General features: G+C 41.6%; 1 long non-coding RNA gene across 1 annotated transcript; it reads right to left on the bottom strand.

Annotated features, from left to right (window-relative positions):
* Window positions 1-721: 721 nt before the first annotated feature.
* On the bottom strand, window positions 722-1605 carry LOC110937615. The gene is made up of 3 exons (XR_002590914.2): window positions 1530-1605; window positions 1348-1392; window positions 722-906 (listed from the first exon to the last, which is right to left on the bottom strand). It is a non-coding gene; the product is annotated as an uncharacterized LOC110937615 (long non-coding RNA).
* Window positions 1606-12265: the final 10660 nt, after the last annotated feature.

Raw genomic sequence — 12265 nt, 5'->3', positions numbered from 1 at the left:
AATATCACTCGTATGTGTACAAAAAGGGAAGTTTAAAATGATAATGACACTGAAGTCCAACGTGTATAGGAACAAGACCGAAAAAGAAGTCTACGTGTTTTTGGAAGGTAACTGTCATCCATGTTGCAGTATACAACTTTTGAAGAATGATTATGAATTTGAAGGTGAGGTGAAGATTCGTTTTCAAAATTCCGAAGACCGAAAGATAGCAAAAAGTAGGGTAGAGGCCTTTGCGAAAAAAATTGAATTCGCAGATACGGACAAAGCCGGAGAGAAAACGGAACCGAAAGGTGATGATATTGATACTTCGATTTCTTGCATTCTAAGTTTCTTTCTGGGTATAATACTATTGTATTCTATGATACCTTAATAATTGTTTCTAAATGTTTTTGTTTTATTTGCCTTAGGGAAAGTAAAGATGTGAAGTGGATGGTGGAGATCATCAAATTAAAGCCCCCCTGACTCCATTAAGGAACATACTGACTTTTTAAGAGGAACTTCAAGAAGTCTACACATGTTTATTCACTTTCTTACTAGTAATTACCAAACTGCAACATATTATCACTGATATACCATAACATACAATAATACGGAACTGGCATACTCCCGTTTGCTGCAAAAGAAATATAACTAAATTAAAGTTTGATGTATGTGGCAGCGTCCATGTACTTGTGCAACAAACATTATATAAAGAGAAGTCGAGAAGATAAAAGTATGCATAGAGCTTTTAAAAAAGAAAGGAACATACTATTTCCAGCCAGTCGGCAACGAAAAGCAAGCGACAACTCAAAAAAATTCTATACTCAGCTTCAAGGTTGTCATTGGGCCATTTAGGATCATTCATGACATGATGTCATCTGCCTCTTAACTCATATACACCACCAAGTGGAATTGCAGGTCAGGACACTGTATACATATACATGTTTAGAATTTGATAAGTTAAACGTGTTGCACCTAGTGCGAATCTCACACTGTTTCTAAGTTTTAGCATAAAAGAATTAAAATTACCTTCAGACCTCCAGCTAAAAATGACTTTGGCAAATGAGGATAAAAATTAAAGATGATTGAGCAATTTGGGAATGAAAAACAAAACTAGTGACAAGTGATTTTATTGTCCAATCTGAAATTCAAACACATATGAAATTATCAGTTTCTTCTCTGGTTGAAACTCACAATAACAGCTCTTTGGTTTATCGCAAAGCACTTTGTTGTCCCATAATGACAGAACACATGTATGTGTTGGAAAATTAATAATCCTTAGGCTAATTACCTAACAAGAGACATATATATAATATATAATATAACAATAATAAAAGTTTTCACCAATAATTACGATGATGTTCTTACATGCTCATATTCAGATTCAGATTCATTAGGCACCCATTAATCCTGCTGCTCACCAACAAAACACAAAACAAATCACAACTAATTAATTAATTAATTAATTAATTAATTAATTAATTAATTAATTAATTAATTAATTAATTAATCAATAAATAAACACAAACGAATGGACAAAAAGTACGCACTAGTGGTTCTTGAGCCGGGACCACGAGCCATGGCCAAACCCTAATGCGACCAAAGAAGGTGAAGGGGAATTACGATCTTGTAGAAAAAAAAAAACTAATTGGAAGAAAGAAAAGGGCGTGTCCGTTATATATAGGAACAGAGGGTTTCGGCAAATATCGATTCAGTTTATTACGATGCTAACTATTGGCTTGAGTGTTATTCAGTTGGTTCAGTTGGTCATGGTATCGATATGGTACCATCGCTTAGTAAATAGCTAGATATATTCTATTGTGAATACAACTCCGTGTTCAACGAACTTTATGCCGCCATGTCAAAAAACCCATAAAAAGGAGTATTGTACGGACGGTGTTTAGTCGGTATTTGAGAACGGTTCGTGACGATAAAGAACAAAAAAACCAACTATATATATGATCCATTCAAATAGAACTTTTATCGAAATATAAAAAAATAAGTATATCGCAATGATATACTCAGAATTTTATGAAAGTTTGTATTACAAGGTACTAAAACGAAAAGGGGTAAATGATGTCATTTTATTAAAAAAAAAAAAAAGATAAATCGATGTTATACGGTACCAGTATCGATATTGTTTGAATGGTATCGATTCTGTTTGGTTCATCATGGTAAAGAACCGAAAAGGTCAACTATATTGCCCGTAAGAATGTAGCTTTTATCGAATCGTAGATAAAAATAAAGACATAACTACGGTATACAGTATATTCTGAAATACTCAAAACGTTATATTACGTTATTAAAAAATGTGACATAATTTTGATAACACGTATATTTGTTTTTCGACCACTTATACATTGGTACTCACAACCTGATTTTGAGTTAAATTTATACATACACATATATAAAATTTATAAACGAAAAATAAGTATGGTTAAAAGTAATAATGTAAGACAATCGCAACCGCTCGATACGTAAATTTTGTGTCTTTACAAATAAAGAGATGAATCATATATAATACCATGGGGTATGGTGGGGCTTGGGTTGGGGCATGAGTTGACACGTGGAAAACAAACCCAAACCCACGCCCGTGAGGTATGGTGAGGCTTGGGTTGGGGGCTTGGATTGGGGGCATGAGTTGACACATGGGGGCATGTGAAATGGCTAGTTTGGTTTGGCCATTGAGAGCCCGCCATGTCACCTTGCTAGCCCGCCCCACGCCCGGCTTCAAACCCAAGCCCCAAGGGCCACGCCCCAACCGAAGCCCTCCCGAGGTGATGGCTTGGGCGTTTTTCCCCAACCCACGCCCCATACCCCATAGTGTAAGCATAAAAAAGACAATAACAAAAGTAATAAAATAATAAGAAAAGACAAAACGGATATAAGTTTTTAATTTGTTATTATATAATATAATTTAATTTATATATCTTCTTTTTGAGTTAATTACTGTTTTCATTCCTCAGATTTGTCAAAAATCACTATTTCAGTCAATTAGTTTAAAAATTGTGATTTCAGTCCCTGTGGTTTTACTTTCGTAACCATTTTAGTCTACCTCGTAACCATTTCAGTCCCTGTACTAACAGAATAAATGGATTGAAATGATTACGAAAGTGAAACCACATGGATTGAAATTGTTAATTTTGACAAAACACAAGGACGAAAACAATAATTAACTCCTTTTTACTTGATTTTAGACCGTTCGAGTTTTGTTTAGGGGAGTATGACAATGTTAAAGAAAACCATCTCCTTTCTTTAAAAATAACTAAATGTAAAAACGTTTGTTAAATTCACAATAGTAAATTTCGAAGATACTCCATGTGTTTTGGGTCAAATCGGCGGCTTATGTTCAACTGACCCAAGTACTAATGTGTCATTTAATACACTAATCAAACATGTTCAATTAGTGAAAGTCTAGTATTCAAGTTAAATAGTCATGGTAAATTTGACAGGTTTAACAAGACCCGTTTAAAATACTAACACATTTTGCTAGCCCTATGGAGGCATTATTCACGGTCGTATTTCTTTCTTCGCTACATATAATCAGATTTGTTTTGGTGAGAATCAGAGAGTGCACATTTTGTTTAGACACAAATTTTCTTGTGTCCTAAACGTGTCAACCTGTTTAAGACATGAAACTTGTTAAACCCAAACACGAAACATGTTAAGAACATGTCGTTTTGTATCGTGTTAATAGGTCCATATCTGAAATTGACAGCCCTATAGAACATTAGGGAAACTATGTTTTTTTATCCAACTTATATAAAATAACTAAACCCAAAGGATTCTTTGTAATACTCTCTAATCTACATCAACCACAGTTACTTTAGAGACTTATAATAACATATTTTTTTGTGGGTTTTATCCATGTTCTAGTTTGCGTTTCAACTAAGTTTAGCTACTAGATTTTTTAATTATTTTGTAGTATTGTTGGACTCATATTTTGATTTATTATTTTGTTTTACGTTGGTTAAATGGTATTGATGTTTGGATAAACAAATTATGCTTTTGATTATATTGCGGGTCAAGTCAAGTGCTAATAACTTATCGATGATCAGTTCCATGCCAGCTTCAATAAAACTTATTATCCAAACATAAATCAGAACTGCATATTTATCCTATTTTCCATCTAATTGAAAGGCTCTTTACCATTTGAATGCATCTCTTGTCAATTTCAATATTATTTTTTAATTACTAAAGTACTTATACATAATTTCAATCATATTTTATCTCAAAATATCGTTTTATAATTCCTAAATCTACATTATTTGCTATTGAATCCGTACAATACATGGGTTTCTACTTTCTAACATACTATTATTAATATACATATTAAAATACTCTATAGCACGACTTTGCAAATAAATCTTCTGGATTCTCTTAAATTGCATACCATGTCTTTATACTTTATTATCGTATGATCAAAGACCCTAACTTATAAGACATGTATGCTTTTGTAAGACATAATGGGACCAAAAGAACTCGTTTTGGACAAGTTGACCATAAAATTGCAAAGGGGCATGAGTTACAATCTGTGTGGAGTCTTGGTGCGGCGACAACTTTAATATGCAATGGGGCGGAAGTTTTGTGGCTAGTCTATAAAAAATGAACATTATACTAATCATATTGTTTTTTTTTAACGGCAAATTTGAATCACTAACGGACTACTGGAGTATCATCGTACTACGAGCGGAACCACTCAATCATATCCATCTCCACTAGGCATAATGCTTATACACCAATTCAGGAGAAAACCCAATAAATATGAGAAAAACTCCATTGTGAGAATCAAACGCAGGACCTATTGGTCCTAAAGTCTTATCTCACCCTCAAGATACCACTAATCATATTGTTAACATTAAATTTTTTTTCTTTGTGGCCGATCTTTAAATCACAAAACTTTAAGAACATTTAAGAAAAATGAGAAATACTCAATTCAACATTGGTAAATAATAATAACTAGATATAAAAATTGTCGTTGCGTTGCGGCGAACTTATTTTGTTTTTTTAGTCTGTGTTTATATGTGGTTGAAATCTATACAAGCGCGCTGCACACGGAACTGCTAACAAGAATAAAAAGAAAATGTAGAAAAAAACACTAAAAAAAACCGAAAGAAAATCAACTAAAAAGTTGTATGGTAATGATGTTGTTCGGTAGAAACCCGTAGTCAGAGATGAGAAAATAGTAATGGATACCGGTACCAAATTTCCTGAACCGAAAGATCGTAAGTACCAGTTCGGTACTGACGTTTGGCGTTCCCGGTACCGATTCGCTACCGGTTTTTACATTCATATACCGATACCGTAACCGGGGTATCAGTTGGCACCGAGTTCATTCGTACGGTACCCGTGATCGGGGGTGAGCAAATGATACTGGGTAGCAGTACCAAATTTCTCGAACTAAAAGACTATTAAACTCAATCCGGTACCAACTTTTAGCGTTGAACCGGTATTTTCGATACAAGTACCGGTTGACACCAAACTTATCAAACTTAAAAAATAAATAGAATAAAAATTATTATAATATTTTATTATAATATAATATATAAAACATACTGTTCATTTCATTTAGATTTTAATATATAAATAATAATAATAATAATAATAATAATAATATATTCATATAAAATTCAACAATAGTAAATGCTTATATAAATAATGATAATAATAACTAGTATTTTGGACTCGTGCTTTGTGATGGGACCGATAATAATGATAATGTGTGTTATGGATGTTAATTCGTAAAAAATAGACCGAAACGTAAAACACAAAAAAGAATAACCTATGACCCGCGTGTTGTGACAAGGCCGCCAAACCGGAAAAAAAGAACACGTTGAACCACATACGCTTGTTGTAGCGTGTTAAATCGTACAATTTAAAATGAAACGTAAAATATTGTCGTAAAAAAGAATAATTAAGTCGAAAAAATAATAAAACCTGCGTAAAAAAGGAAATAAGAAAAAAAAACATTTAACCTAAATAATAATAATAATAATACAACCACACAAAGCATAAGAAAAAAAATGAAAAGTTACTAAAGTATAAAAAACATGACCAACAAAACACAATATACAACTACACAAAGCCTTAGAAAAATTAAATAATTGAGGAAGCAAAGTTACTGATTAATATATAGGTAATAGAGTGAATTTCAGGCGCTATCCTTTATGTTAAAAATTGACGAGTTTTGTCCTTTATGTTTTTATATCATACACGTTTTGTCCTTTAGGCCTAACCCAGTTAGTTTTTTCAGTTAAATTTGATCATGTGCTTTGCACATAAGGGCATTTATGTCAATTCAAAGGTAAGTTCAATGACAAATTTGCAGCTCAAAGCTTCTGCAACCTTTGAATTGACAAAAATGCCCTCATGTGCAAAGCACATGACCAAATTTAACTGAAAAAACTAACTGGGTTAGGCCTAAAGGACAAAACATGTATGATATGAAAACATAAAGGACAAAACTCGTCAATTTTGAACATAAAGGACAGCGCCTGAAAATGGGTATAAAGATAGCGGACAATTCTTAAAATTCACTCTAGGTAATAATATATATCTAGTAAGATAATCCGCGCTACGCAGCGGAGTTTTGATCGGTATCGGTTCGTTTGCTTCGGTACGGTATCTACGCTTATTATAGCAATCAAAAGAAATATGCCTACGAAGATATCTACAGTACATCGAATGACATCTTCCGGCACAATAAACAACCGTAGAGAAATATATGGAAACGTATAAAAAAAAGTCGCAATAGTATGTTTGGAATAAAAAGAAATTTAAAAACAATTCATATCAATGGGTCTTTAGTCTAGCAAGTATTTTGGGATAGTGAAGGGGTATGGTCCCAGATCTCGCGTCAGCATCGACCGCGAGTGATCATTACCCTTGTCAAAACCCCCACCAGCTAACAACCTACTTGTGCCCATGCGAGAACGCGTCGGCACAAGGGTTGAATCCAATCTATCTAGTAACGAAGGAGGACTTACATGGAACATGAGAACGGTAGAGTGATGCGACATAGCATCACATCTGGTGTATGAAAACGGAAGTATTCACAGCGATGCGGCCTCGCACCGCGTCCAGTGAACACTTCTATCAATACAAGGAAGCCTTACCTTAGGCATAGAAGAAGATGAACATAACGGTGCGGCTGGCACCGCACCATATGGGCATTTTCGTCACGACAAGGGATGCAGGCAAATAGTCTCCGCGGACGACGATGCGGCCAGCATCGCATCTCGCGTATTTCTTGATCACAAGTAGGAGACGCGGTAACCTCAGACGTTACCGCATGCAGCGATGCGGCTTGCACCGCATCCTATGCACTCAACAAGTGGGACTGACACCACAGTGCAAGTGGCACCAATGGCAGTTACCTGTCAGAGCTACGTAAGCAATGGACTGACGTGGCGTAACCTCCACAACCGACAAGCCTGACACACCTGCAAAGGTGCAGCACGTCGTCAGTCCATCCATCATCCTCCTCCTTCACTCCTCGGCTATAAATACCAACCCCAAACCAGGTTTGAGGTATCTCTTCACAACTCTCTCACTACTACTACTATCTTACTTTGCTTCCCAAGCAAACTACTGATTCTCACGCCGGAGAGTGGTAACAAGGAGCACCCCCCACCCCATCCTCCTTGTTACGAGTCACGGCTTGTTTCCTTGTGCAGGAGATCAACCACCGGCGATCCAGCCAGCGATCCTCGAGAGGAAGGGATTAACCCTTCTTGACGAGACCAATGTGTTAACCCTGCCCGGTTAACCATTGTTTCATCATTGGCGCCCACCGCTACTCTTAGCATTTTCTCATCTATCCTTTTCCCTCTCTCAAGATCATGACTGATCACCAAAACAACACTGCGGATAACCCAAATCCCCCAATCCCACCTCCGGTAGGGGTCAATGCCTCGACCTCCCAACCCGGACACATCAGCACGTCCACACAAAGGGGTCCCTCCTTTACGTTTGGACATGACTTATCACAGTTCGCATCTGTGATCCCACCAGGCATGGACGTTCATACCTGGTACGAGCAGCAGGCAGCCCTGCTGACAGCAACATACAACCGCGCTTGTGCGGAAACGCATATACAAGTTGGGCCTACCCCAGCACCGCACACCCCTGCTGACCGTATTTTACAATACGACGGCAGGGTACATTCACGTCCGGCTTCAAGAAGCCTACGTGAAGACCGCGGATCGTCTTACTGTTCGGTCCGCACCCTCAACGAGGACGATTCCTCGTACGGGTCCCACAACAGAGGACCAGTGCATACCCGCCTTGGCCCCCATGGCGAGGACAGGATGCGATCAACCTCCCGACGCGGCCCAGGCATTCAGAACCGATTGGGCCCACTACCATACACCGAAGGGTATGGCCATACCGACCCTGACGACCATACCTACCGCGGGGATTCACATGACACCAGCAACAGACCGGGAGGACGCAACTATGTTCCTCCCAGTCACCCCCGCAACACATACCTCAGGGCGGCTAAGCGCCCTGCGAATGAACCATACAGGCCAAAGGCAGCGGCCGAAAATTCCAAGTTCGGCCCGCGGATCGCCAACGCCCAGGTCACCACGACAAAGTTCCCATTCAACGTTGGGAAATACAGTGGTTCGACCGACCCGGACGACCACATGAACATCTTCATGGGCGCGGGCATCAACGGCCAGTAGGATGAACCCACTTGGTGTAATTTTTTCCCCCAGACCCTTACGGGCCTGGCCAGGGCATGGTTCGATTCTTTGCCAGTGGGATCACTGGATTCATTCGAGGACTTGCGTACCAAGTTCCTCGCCCATTTTAGCCAGCAACGACGCCACGAACGTGATTCGTTCGACGTCATAAACATCTGGCGAAGGGACGACGAATCCCTCGAGGCATTCGTCGTCCGTTACAATAAAGAGTGCCTGGAGATAGGTGACGTGGCAGACCAGATGGCACGAAACCACTTCATCCGGGCCGTCAAAGACAGAGAGATGATCATGACTATCTCGGGCAAGGAGGGCTTACCCAAAAATGGGAGGATGTCATGACCGCGGTCAAGACATACGCCCAGACACAGCGGTCACTCGAACCGCACGTGGCAAAGGCAAAGCCCCAAGCCGAAACATCCCACCAAGGGTCCAAGCGTAACAATAAACGCAACCGGGACGTTGGAAATCGTGATATTTCCAAACCGTATTTCCCGCGAACCAACCCGTTCGACCCAAGGAACTACAACCCCGCCCGAGACAGTCGGGCGTCAAAAAAAGATTCTCGGGACCGCAACTGGACCGAGATCACCATGTCGCCAAGTGAGGTCCTCCTTGCAGACCCACAGTTCTTGCGACCGGCCCAACCAATGAAGTCCAAGAAAAATCAGGACCTCACACTCTACTGTGAGTACCACAAGGACTCGGGCCACACCACCAACAACTGCATCAGTCTCCGGCTGGAGATTGAGCAGGCCTTAAAGGAGGGGAAACTGCAACACCTTTTGCCAGGTGGGCAAAAACCCACCAAGCGCATCACCCCTCATGGCGAAGGTACCTCCTCCGGGAAGAAAACCATGTACGTGGCTTCCACCCACATGATCCACGGAGGGAAAGGTAGGCCACGCAAAGCGGCGAGAAGGCCGGACAATGACTGGAAAGACGAGCAAGTCGTCTTTCCAAAAGTCTGAGGCGGACCGCGCGATAGGCGCGCCGTCGTTATTTCAGGCCAACTGGCACACTACTGCACCGAGCGTCTATTCATCGACCCGGGTAGTACATCTGATATAATCTACGAACAATGCTTCAACCAGTTCGACCAGGAGGACAAAGATCAGTTGCAAGCGGTAGATTACCCGTTGGCCGGGTTCGCAGGGGAAACTGTCTTTCCCCTGGGCCAGATTACTTTTCATGTGCGTCTTTCCAATGGAAGACACACAAGGACAGAAGAGGTAAAGTTCATGGTTTTACCTCACACCTCCAGATATGACGTACTCCTCGGGAGAGAATCCCAAGGAGATTTCAATATGATTACATCCGTCCCCCACTCTGCGGTCGGTTTCCCAACCGAATCGGGGGTCGCGATAATCTATGCCCGCAGAGACGTCATGATGTCGGACGAAATACGTCCGACCAAGGTCGCAAGGCCCACTCCCAACGACCAACCAGAAAAATGGGTTCTCAACGCGAGATACCCAGAACAAAAGGTCACATTGGGTCACGCCTTGTCCCCAGCCACCAAAGCGCACCTGAAGCAACTTCTCTTCAGGAACCAAGACATCTTCGCGTGGACACCCGCAGACATGACCGGGGTCCCACGTGATATTGCGCAACATCACTTGAATACCTTGCCAGGTATTAAGCCAGTGATCTTCCGGGGGGCTGGCGCATGTGCGTCGATTACAAAGACCTTAACAAAGCCTGCCCCAAGGATTGTTACGCGCTTCCAGAAATCGACGAAAAAGTCGATAATCTCGCACCATTCAGGTGGAAGTGTTTCCTCGATTGCTACAAAGGGTACCATCAAGTACAAATGGCAATCGAGGATGAAGATAAAACGGCATTCCGGACTCCCACCGGAAATTCTTGTTATACAAAGATGCCGTTTGGGTTGCGCAACGCGGGCTCAACCTATCAAAAGTTGATGAACGACACTTTCCGCGGGCAAATAAGCAAAAGTGTCGAAATCTACATGGACGACCTGGTCGTCATGAGCATGGAAGAGGATACCATGCTCACGGATATTGAAAGAACATTCCAAACTCTGCGAAGCGTTAACATAAAGCTCAATCCAGGGAAATGCTCGTTTGGAATGGAAGAAGGCAAATTCCTTGGGTTCATCGTGACTAAAGATGGATTCAAGGTAAACCTGGAGAAAGTCCAGGCGATCGAGCGCATGCCATCGCCTTCATCGATGAAAGATATGCAACGGCTAGCCGGCAGGCTAGCGGCACTCAACAGATTCTTAGCCAACCATGCAACTAAGTCTTATCCGTTCATCAAGACCCTGCGGAGCTGTTCAAAGAAAGAACAATTCCAGTGGACCGCAGAGGCTGAAAAGGCCTTCCGGGAAATGAAGGAGTGTTTGATACAACTCCCAACTCTAACCGCACCACGCAAGGATGAGCCACTCATATTATACCTATCCGCCGCGTACAACGCGGTAGGTGCGGTATTGATAGTGGAGCGAGAGGGGGTTCAAACACCCATCTATTACATCAGCAAGATGCTCAACGACCCAGAGACGAGATACTCAATAATGGAGAAGTTGGTGCTAGCATTAGTGCACGCTTCAAGACGGTTGCGACGCTACTTCGTAAACCACGTCATCACAGTGCTAACCAATTACAGGATCGGCCCAATCCTATCCAAACCCGACATCTCTGGGAGATTAGCAAAATGGGCAATCGAGCTGGGCGCGCACACGATACACTATAAACCGCGCCCCGCGATTAAAGGCCAGATCTTAGCTGATTTCGCCGCCGAAGTACCGGTGAATCGCATCCAAGAATGCGAAGAAGCACAAACTCCTGCACCAACGCCATCCTCCTCAGAAACATGGGCACTATTTACCGATGGTGCCTCCAACGAGGAAGGTGCGGGCGCAGGTCTGCGACTCGTCAGCCCTGACGGCCAAGAGCTTATATATGCAATCCGCCTCGATTTCAAAAGCACAAACAACGAGGCAGAATACGAGGCCCTGCTAGCGGGACTACGTTTAGCAGTCAAAATCGGCGTGCAACATCTGGAAGCACACGTCGACTCTTTGTTAGTTGCAGGCCAAATACGCGGCGACTATGCCGCAAAAGGGGATATCATGATCCTCTACCTCGAGCAAGCCCTGCAACTAATATCCAAATTCGCTTCGTTCAATATTCGCCATATTAACCGAAGCGAAAACAAGTCCGCAGACGCACTATCAAAACTTGCATCTACCAGCTTCCAACACTTGGCAAAGGAGATACGCATCGAAATTCTGCAAAATCACTCGGTACCCCTACCCAAGTCAATGTCATTCAATACGGTACAACATCATGGATGACACCTATTATCGCATATCTACAATCAGGTGTGACTCCCGAAAGCAAATCAGAGGCACGCAAGCTACAATACAAAGCGTGCCAGTATCAAATGGGAGACGGTATCTTATACCGAAAGTCATACCTCGGGCCACTCCTGCGATGCGTCAACCCACAGGATGCCACATACCTCATCCGAGAGATACACGAGGGCATATGTGGCATACATGCTGGACCGCGCATGGTAGTGGCCAAAATCATGAATGTCGGGTATTACTGGCC

The sequence above is a fragment of the Helianthus annuus genome, chromosome 4 (assembly GCF_002127325.2).
Source record: "Helianthus annuus cultivar XRQ/B chromosome 4, HanXRQr2.0-SUNRISE, whole genome shotgun sequence".
Taxonomy (NCBI): domain Eukaryota; kingdom Viridiplantae; phylum Streptophyta; class Magnoliopsida; order Asterales; family Asteraceae; genus Helianthus; species Helianthus annuus.
Note: the sequence above shows the minus strand (reverse complement) of the source record. Positions and strands in the feature narration are given on the sequence as shown.